Source organism: Chrysemys picta, chromosome 8 (assembly GCF_011386835.1).
Source record: "Chrysemys picta bellii isolate R12L10 chromosome 8, ASM1138683v2, whole genome shotgun sequence".
Lineage (NCBI taxonomy): Eukaryota > Metazoa > Chordata > Testudines > Emydidae > Chrysemys > Chrysemys picta.
In genome coordinates this window covers 20,505,143-20,513,817 of record NC_088798.1, presented here as the reverse complement: position 1 = coordinate 20,513,817, position 8,675 = coordinate 20,505,143, and the positions used below count along the sequence as shown (strand labels likewise).

Genomic DNA, 8,675 nt, shown 5'->3' with positions numbered 1-8,675 from the left:
ATGTAGGAACTTCTTTCTGTCTTAAAATGAAACATGAGTCTCACATAATCACTTGACTCCAAGAGCTTTAGGAAAAACAACAAACATGGTGAGACTGAATCAAATCACAAGCATTGGTGATACTGAACCCTGGTTTTACAGTGTCTTTTTCCCCAGCTTTCAAATATTTGTATTGTTGATGCACAAACAATACCAGAATAAAGGGATGAAGCACCCTTAATCAAGTTCCAGACACAATTTCAAGTAATCTGATTTATCCCAGTGCGAGAGCAGGGTCAGGACTAGTTGCACAGTTATCACAGGAATTATTCTGACTGTAGATTTGTAATTGATTTGGTGCCTGATTCGGATCTCGCTTGCACCAGGGTAAGTCAGTGTCAATTCTAGCAGAGGCAAAGTAAAAGTGGTGGAAAAGAGGTATAATTGTGGCTCCATATGTTTGCCCTGAAAGTAGTATTTTACCTCCTCTGTGGCCGTTTAAACAAACATTAAGAAAAATCCCTTTAATGGGAAGTTAATGACATTGAAATGTGGGAAAGCATGTGTTACTTTGAGATAGCTTAGAGCAGGCCTCTGACGTGAATCTTATTTTGCAGTAGCAAATGCTATGATTTGTTGTACTTTATTAAGAAAGCCAAATTCAATTATAAACAACATTTATAAAATAAAAGTCCGTTAGTGAAGTGAGGCTTTGGCTGCTGTACAGTATTTCTAATTTAAGTAGTATCATACAATTCCCTTTATTAACTAACTTACCGAAGTTACTTCCTTTTCCAAGGACTAATATTTCATCCAACATTTTCCCCAAACTTAGAAATATGTTTAGAAGGAACACAATAGATTTGTGAAAAAATGCTCAGTTTTGTGAAAAAAGTGGGGTGCTACCCCTAACAGAACGTGGAGGAATATACAGGAGGTGACGCCAGCCCTACGTAGGGGGAGGGGGAGCGGCTTGGGCCGGGGAGAGGGGTGTTGAGCAGCACAGGCTGACCCCGTGTGGGTGGGATGAGTGGATCAGGCCAGCTTTGTGCGGGGGGGAGTGTGTGTGTGTGTGTGGTCAGGCTAGCCCCACACGGTATCCCATTTTCCCTTTTGGGAAATATGGTCACCCTATTTATAAGGAACCTTCACTGAACTCAATCTGGTAAAAACTCAATCTACAAATTGGCCAGGTGTTGAGACTAGAATTCAATCCACTAATTACAATTCTATGTTTTATTAATAAATCTTTTATGAAAAATCCAGCTGGAAACCTTTGATCAACTCACATATGCCAGATGAAAAGGATGTGTCATGCCCACATTTAATTCTTCCATAGGTATACTGGCCTGAACATTCATGACAGTGTCACATGAATAGATAATGTGCCAATTGCTGTGTTTTATTTAAAATCAATGCCTATTGCACATAGAAGTATCAATCAAGAAGCAATATTACTGTGATGAGGGCCCATATGGAGTCAGGAGATATGGGTTCTACTTGTGGCTCCAACACAGACTCCTTGCATGATCTTCAGGACTTGGTTTCTCCATCTGTAAAATGGGGTTGAAAATACTTTCCTATCCAATAGGGCTGTTGCATAGATTCATTTATTAATATCTGTGCAGTGTTCGGATGCTACAACACGGAGAAGTGGCCTGGAAATACCTATTAACAAACTCCCATTACACTGTTTCATTAGAAAAATGTGGAATGTGCCAAGAACCAGTGAATTCTTCATGTGAAAATCCTAGACTATCACTATATAAACTGCAGTTCAAATTCTAGACATAAGCAAATAATGGAAAAAATCCACAGATTAATTTGAATTTGAAAGTGAACTGTGATTAAATTGTCTGTAAACCTTACATTCAGGCACTCTCTTTATTGGCATGTATGTGTGAAGAGTTAATGCTCAAATATTCAACAAGTAAATTTTCAAGTGTATATTTTTATACACGCATCAGACTCTGCTGATGAGTTGTCCAATCAGGAAACAGAAACAACACATCGTCACCTATGTAACTAACTTTAGATCATCTACTCCTTGGAGCAGGGAACCTTTTTCCTAAGTGTTTGGAAAGTTATCTGTCACAGTGAGCAGTACCACAGATATATAATAAATGGCAATAATCTACATAGCATGGATTGTGAATATCATATTTGATTGCAAGTCCTATGAATGTTCTCTAAACTAGCCTGCTGTGATGGGGTATTCACCCTACACTAGCACTGAAAGGGTTAAAATGGCAAGAGACCCCAATTAGCGATAGGCTGCACCTGATGGGGAGCTAAGGGGCAATGATACTAATTGAGAATGAAGCTCACTTGGGCAGAAATAGGAGTAGAGGACAGAGGGCATGGGAGTGAGGTAAGCCTGCAGTCATGCACACTGATACAAGGGGGAGAATAGGAGCCTGAGAAAGGCAGCATAGGCAGTCCAGGGAAGGAGCAGTAAAGTCACAGAGTACAGACCTGATCTGCAGGTTCAAGGATTCCGGGACTCTGGAGCAGAGGGCGGGCCCAGATTCCCCTACCAGCCACTGTGGGTGTGGCACAGGCAGTGCAGTGAATATAGAGACTGCCTGAGTCTTTAGGGAAAGAGACTTTGATAGTATCCCAGAAGGGGAGGACAATTGTGACTTGGCCAGAGGACTAAGCCACAAAGGAGAATCGATGCAGCTCCCAACTAACGAGAGAGGGGCCACAAAGTGAATGACTGAGGCAACAAGCAGATAGAGCATGGACAGTGGAGAGCTAATTCCCCAGATGAGCCAGCAGGAGGCACTGCTGAGCAGTGAGTAGCTGACCACATTACACCTGCCTATTAGGAATGGATGTTGATGTCTTGGCTACCATACACTATATCAGTGTTTGACAGTCTTGGACATTTTATGCTATCCAGGGAACAGTAAGAAAGCAGACATTAAAGGTCAGTTCTAACATTACATCACAAGCTCCATATAATATGAATACCTACAGTACAGTGAGAAAGCATCTTTGGTCTCTCTCTGTCTAGATTTTTATATCTCACACATCACTGTGGTATCTCAGAGCCACTATCATATTTATTTTGAGTGTCAATGACTGAGGTCAACATAACTTAAAATTAACTGTTTATGACAATAACTCATATTGTAAACTCTTCCTAGAATGAAAGGTCTTCTTCAGGTCAGAGACTGTGTGTGCACTTAGCACACTGTGTGCAATACTAGAATAAAACTAAACAGAAAATAATAATTAGCTGCTGATTCTGCTTTTAGGGGCCTAAGCTGATAACCAGTGTCTCAATCTAACCAATCATCAGTACTGGTGAGTTCTGTAAAGCTTTTATCACAGCAGGATGATTTTTTCTTGTCAAAATTGGCATCAATTATGCTAATTAAATTTGAAGAGTTCATTAGCTAAATGGTAATTGTGGTAACATGCATTAAAGAAATGATGATATACAAAACTTGCTTTCAAGAAAATCACTTTCCCCTTTTCAGATAACCTTCAAAAAAAAAAAAAAGCTTGCAAAGAGTAATAAGAGAAAGCAAGATTTCAGAAATTATTTTTTTTATGAACTGTTAATTTATTCAATACCGTTTCCCCCCCCCCCCTCATTTGTATTTTTAATTTTACACTGTCCATGACTTCTAGGCTATGCTCTTTTTCCCAAAAATTGTTTCATGTAATGCATTTGTCATACTCATCAATTTTTAGGCAGACTGATTTGGATACATAGTGATCACTACTAAACTATCAGCATTTGCCAGTAGACACCACACAGTTACTATGGTTATTTCCTGTTTGTAGCATGGGAGACACACACTGTGTGATAACTGCCAGCAAGTGATGACTTTTTAAACGGTAACCACTGTACTGTGCTTTACAATGTAACTTTCCTCCAAGTAACGCTGCAACTGAATTAAATCTAGGTGCTCATTTCTCCTTTTGTTTAAACTAGTGCAGATCAGGAGTAATGCCACTGAAGTCACAGTGGTTATGGTGATGTAATAGTGATGAGAGAGGAGATCAGGCCCTAGATATTGTTATGGCAGGGTTCATCAGTTAAGCTTTTACACACTCTCTTCCGAGTTCTTTTTCTTAGCACGCAAGACAATTGTTAGGTTTTGGAAGAAATGTTGTGTTGTTGTTATTTATTTGTTTCACAGTAGTGGCTAGGAACCTCAGTCACGGACCAGGATCCAATTGTGCTAGGCACTTGTTGATTTTCTGAATTTCTTCTGCTGTAAACTGTCTAACTAGATTAAACTCTGGGGCAAAATTGCTCCGGTGTTGGGCTGAAATTCCTGAAAGAAGGGATTGCACTGCTTTCTGTCTGTGACCACCTCTATTGCAGGACTGGCAAATATGTGTAAATAAAACAAGTTAAACTAAGAATATCTCTAGACTCCATATCACATCACTACCATAACCCCCTTGACTTCAGTGTCATTACTCCTGATTTTGCCTCCCATGGGAAACTGAATTGCAAGGCATTAGACATCTGCTAATGCTCAGCAGAAACAATATATACCCAATAGCTTAAAAAAAATCCTGTTGCTTTCCTGGTTGCTCCGCAGTGACGGTAGGCAATTGCTTATATTGTGTATCTCTATACTGTCTGCACGAATCCAAAGAGTGGTACCTATTAGTCCGAAATGCCAAGAGAAGACAAATGACAATGGAAAAGCTCTATGATGTCATTTGACCATCATAAATTATGTCCTTTTTGGGGGGGAGGGAGGTTGCTCATGAAAGGTGTTGGACTGACAACTCTGGAAAGTGGAGCCTGGGCAGATGATGTACCAATTTTATTTTTATTTTTTGCAAACCTTTTTTTAAAGACTCTCGCTTCCAGTGAAGGGCTCTTGTGGCCCTTGTGTGTGTTTTCTGTGAATATTCTGGCAAACAAGTTTACTGGCAGGAATATTAGCTTTCACAGTGTATGTTTCAGAATGTTAGCAGAAAGTGCTGAATATTAACACCGCAAAGCTGATTCTAAATTTGCTCATTCAATCAGGGAATAAAAACCTACCCCATTACACAGAACATCTAATCAAAACATTTCAAACTGTTTATATCCTATTCCCAGACCAACCCTAGGGTGGATTGTGACTGCTGACTCATTTATGGGTGGATCAGATTAGAGGAGAGCAAAGACCCCTTTTCCCTACCCTTCTCCCCCTGCAACTTCCAGAGCCTGATTAAAGTCAGCTACCACTGCAGCTCCTACATCTTCTATCACTGGGCTGGATAGAAGATATTTCTGGCTTCAGAGGCTGAATCCTTTGTTATTTGACATACCAACATCCTGCTGCTGATTCATATTTAGATAGGCAGCATCATGTGTGTGGTGCTGGAATAGAATTTTCTCTCTTCTGTCATCCCATATTGATGTTGTTGAATGCTTATGAGACCATATTTAATCAGCTCCAACTAGTCATTTTAGGTAAGGAATTCTGGTCCCTCTGAGCAGATTTTTTTTAAATGTAATTTATAGTTCAGGTAGCCGGCCAGCAGTGACTAATTCTGTGGTGCTTTGAAACCCAAGAGGTCAGAAAGGAACAACAAATATTTCACTTCCTGTATGTTTCTAACATCATGTTACAGCACCTGTACCAAGCCGGGCTTCTGTACTTCAATGACCTTTTGCACTTCATTTTGGTTGACTTCACACTGACAAAAACACCCCTCCGTGAAATCTGCATCTGGAAGTTTTCAGTGCGTGGAAAGTTTTAGCATCACAAGTTGATGGTCCCAGGCTAAAGTAAATGTCACAAATCAGCAAATGAGAAGAGGATAAATGTGAGTGGATAGTGTGATAGAAAACTAGCTCCAGGGAAATGCTTGACCTGTAAAATGCTCCTGTGGCATCAGGCAAGTATTATCTTCTGTGACTAAATCAGAAGAAATTATTAGAATATTGCTCCCTTTATCAGTCTCTCACATTCATAATTTACAGGTAACTGTGAATGAAAACATGCCCGGTGATATTTATAGATTGCAGTTCTGCAGAGTGATTGATTCATTTGCACATACCACTCTAGTTGTGTAACTACTAAATGGGCTAAATCCTGAAAAGGAGCCCCTGCAAACCTCAATAAAGTTAATGGGAAATCCAGGCCCTCAGCATGACTCAGAATTTAATAATAATGAATACCAATAATGAATTAACCAATAATGAATACTTAGAGTTAGACGGTCACAGCCCGTACTCAGCTGCGTGTGGGAATAATGCCTCCCTCTTACTCTGCTCTGCCTTACTGAGATTTTGACTCCAGCCATAGTGTAGGAGGCAGGACAGCAGGGGATAAACTGTGACTCTGAGTCAGTTCAGGAGGAATTGCGATTCTGAGTCACCATTAGTTCCCGTTTTGCTCCTGCGGCTTTTATACCTGGAAGCACTGCAATACCAGGTTGATGCATGGAGTGGATGAAGCAAGCTCCTATTCCAGCTCCTTGTTCCAAAAATCCATTTAATACAAAGATCTCCAAAAGAGAACATATCAGGTATTACGCTGATAAGAACAGATATTGTGCTTGAGTGGCCCTTTATTCAGGACAGAATGTGAGGTACTGCCAACTCTCATTTGATATACTTGCCTACCTTTGCTTCTTAGCTCCAAACATTAAGGCATGTGTGTTATAAGGTCAGTGAACTAACCAGTACGCACAAATGAAATAGCTTATTTTACAAGATACCTGAGACAGCAAGGACGAAGGCCAAATTGTGCCCTTGGATGTTTGTGCCGAGTTCCATTATCGTTAATGGGAGTCAAGCACATCCAAGGGCAGGATCTATCCCTCAATCTGTCCTGACTTACACAAACTGTGTAACCCCACCAAAGGAAAAGTTTGCCATGGGGGCTCAATCCCAAAGATCTTATTCCCTATTAATTTCTGCTGATCAAGAAAGAGTTCTGTGAAATCTTAACCTGTACAAGGAGGAGGACAGAGAATGAATGACAGGATTTGGGCCATGGGTAACTTACCTTGTTAAAAAAATTCTGCTACAACTTCTAGAGAGTTTGTGGACATATGACAGACATACAAAAGAGTCTGACGAGCATGGATATGTTTCCACTTTGTTACATCCATTTTATGCTAAGGTAATGCCACTGAAATCAATTGAGTTCCACTGGAGTAAAATGAGATTCAAGGAGTGAGAATCAGGCCCTAAGGATATGTCTACACAGAGGTGGTAATGTGCATAATGGGCGTGATTTCTAAGGTGCACTAACATGTTGTGCATCAATTGGTCCATGTACAACCTGCTGGTACACAAGCAAAGTTCCCTAGTGCCCTTTAACATGGTACTGTTTCAAACAGTGTGCTTGAGAAATCACACCCCCATAGCATGCATTGCCACACTGTATAGACAAGCCCTAGCCCTGTGTGTTTATGGTTAAATATTGAGCTGGTGTGAGGGATAACTTTTCTTATAATACTCTCATCCAAAAGATGCAATATCCCATAGGTGTCAATATTCTACAAAAAGTTAACATACTCCTTGGTGGTACCTCCATTAAGCATGGATTTAATTTTTATCTGACTAGAACTTCAAGAAAAACATTACACCAGTGTCAGCCATTAACATCACTATATTTTTATTGACATTTTTCATAGATCCTCTCCTGATTGTAGCCAGTAAATGTAACAAAGTGTCACTTTATCTTTAAAAAACCAGCCCAATAGAATCCATAGGATGTGATAATTGCTCAGTGTACAAGCTGTGTAGGACACAAGGATGCAAGTGTTATGAGTAGTGGCCTCCATAAGCAGAAGCAGAGGTAGAAAAATAGTCTTCAAAATGTAAAGAATTTCATTAAACAAGATCTAAGACAATAAGAAAAACATTGAGATCTAAAGATCATATGGAGAAAAATAAACTCAAGGGGAAGAGATGCCTGTGATTGGAACTTCTGGATACTAAGATCACTGAAAGCATTAAGTGTCTCTACCTAGCTTTCTGCATTATTTTATAAATTTGAAGGTTCCACACTGTGAACTCATCTACTCCTTCAGTGCTTAATGGGATAACTCTAAGCTCTGAAAGCCTGTGCATAATGTGTGTTAGCAGAATAGAAGTATTAATGGCATTCCTGCCCTTTGGTTCAATTCCCTAACACAAATACGAGTACCCACATAACGATAAAATTGATTTTATAGCTGCCACTTTATATAGTTTCTAATTACAAAGTGTCATGCACTCAAAGTTAATTAATTTATGAGTTTCAGCATGCAATAAATGGGTCTTTTCTTCTCATCAAGTACAGGTGTGGTCACAATTATAAAGCAGTTAATGGCCTACACTTTGGCCCATAAAGATGACACTTTGATAAGCTTCATGGAAACAGAATTCTGGAGACAAGCCTCTTTTCAAAACTATTTTAGATTTACTGTGTATCAGATGCATTTACAGTTATTGAATTTAATCTAAATTAATCGATCAATAAGATAGATGCACGTTTGTCAAATCTGAGCTGAATTTTATAGCATAAAAATAATAGATTTTTCCAACTTAGTTATTATTATTAATCATGTTTATTATGATAGTTAAAATCTTAGGATGAAATATGCACGTATGGGGTTATGTTATAATGGTGCTGCAAAGGGAATTATATGCCAGGGACCTGATCCTGCTCCCACTGAAGTCAAGGGCAAAACTCCCACTCTTTTCAGTGGGAGCCAGAGATGGCCAAAGGTGA

General features: G+C 39.5%; 1 non-coding gene across 1 annotated transcript; it reads right to left on the bottom strand.

Annotated features, from left to right (window-relative positions):
- Positions 1-6,345: 6,345 nt before the first annotated feature.
- Positions 6,346-6,544, bottom strand: LOC112060179 (U2 spliceosomal RNA). Its single transcript, XR_002889497.1, has one exon. It is a non-coding gene; the product is annotated as a U2 spliceosomal RNA (small nuclear RNA).
- Positions 6,545-8,675: the final 2,131 nt, after the last annotated feature.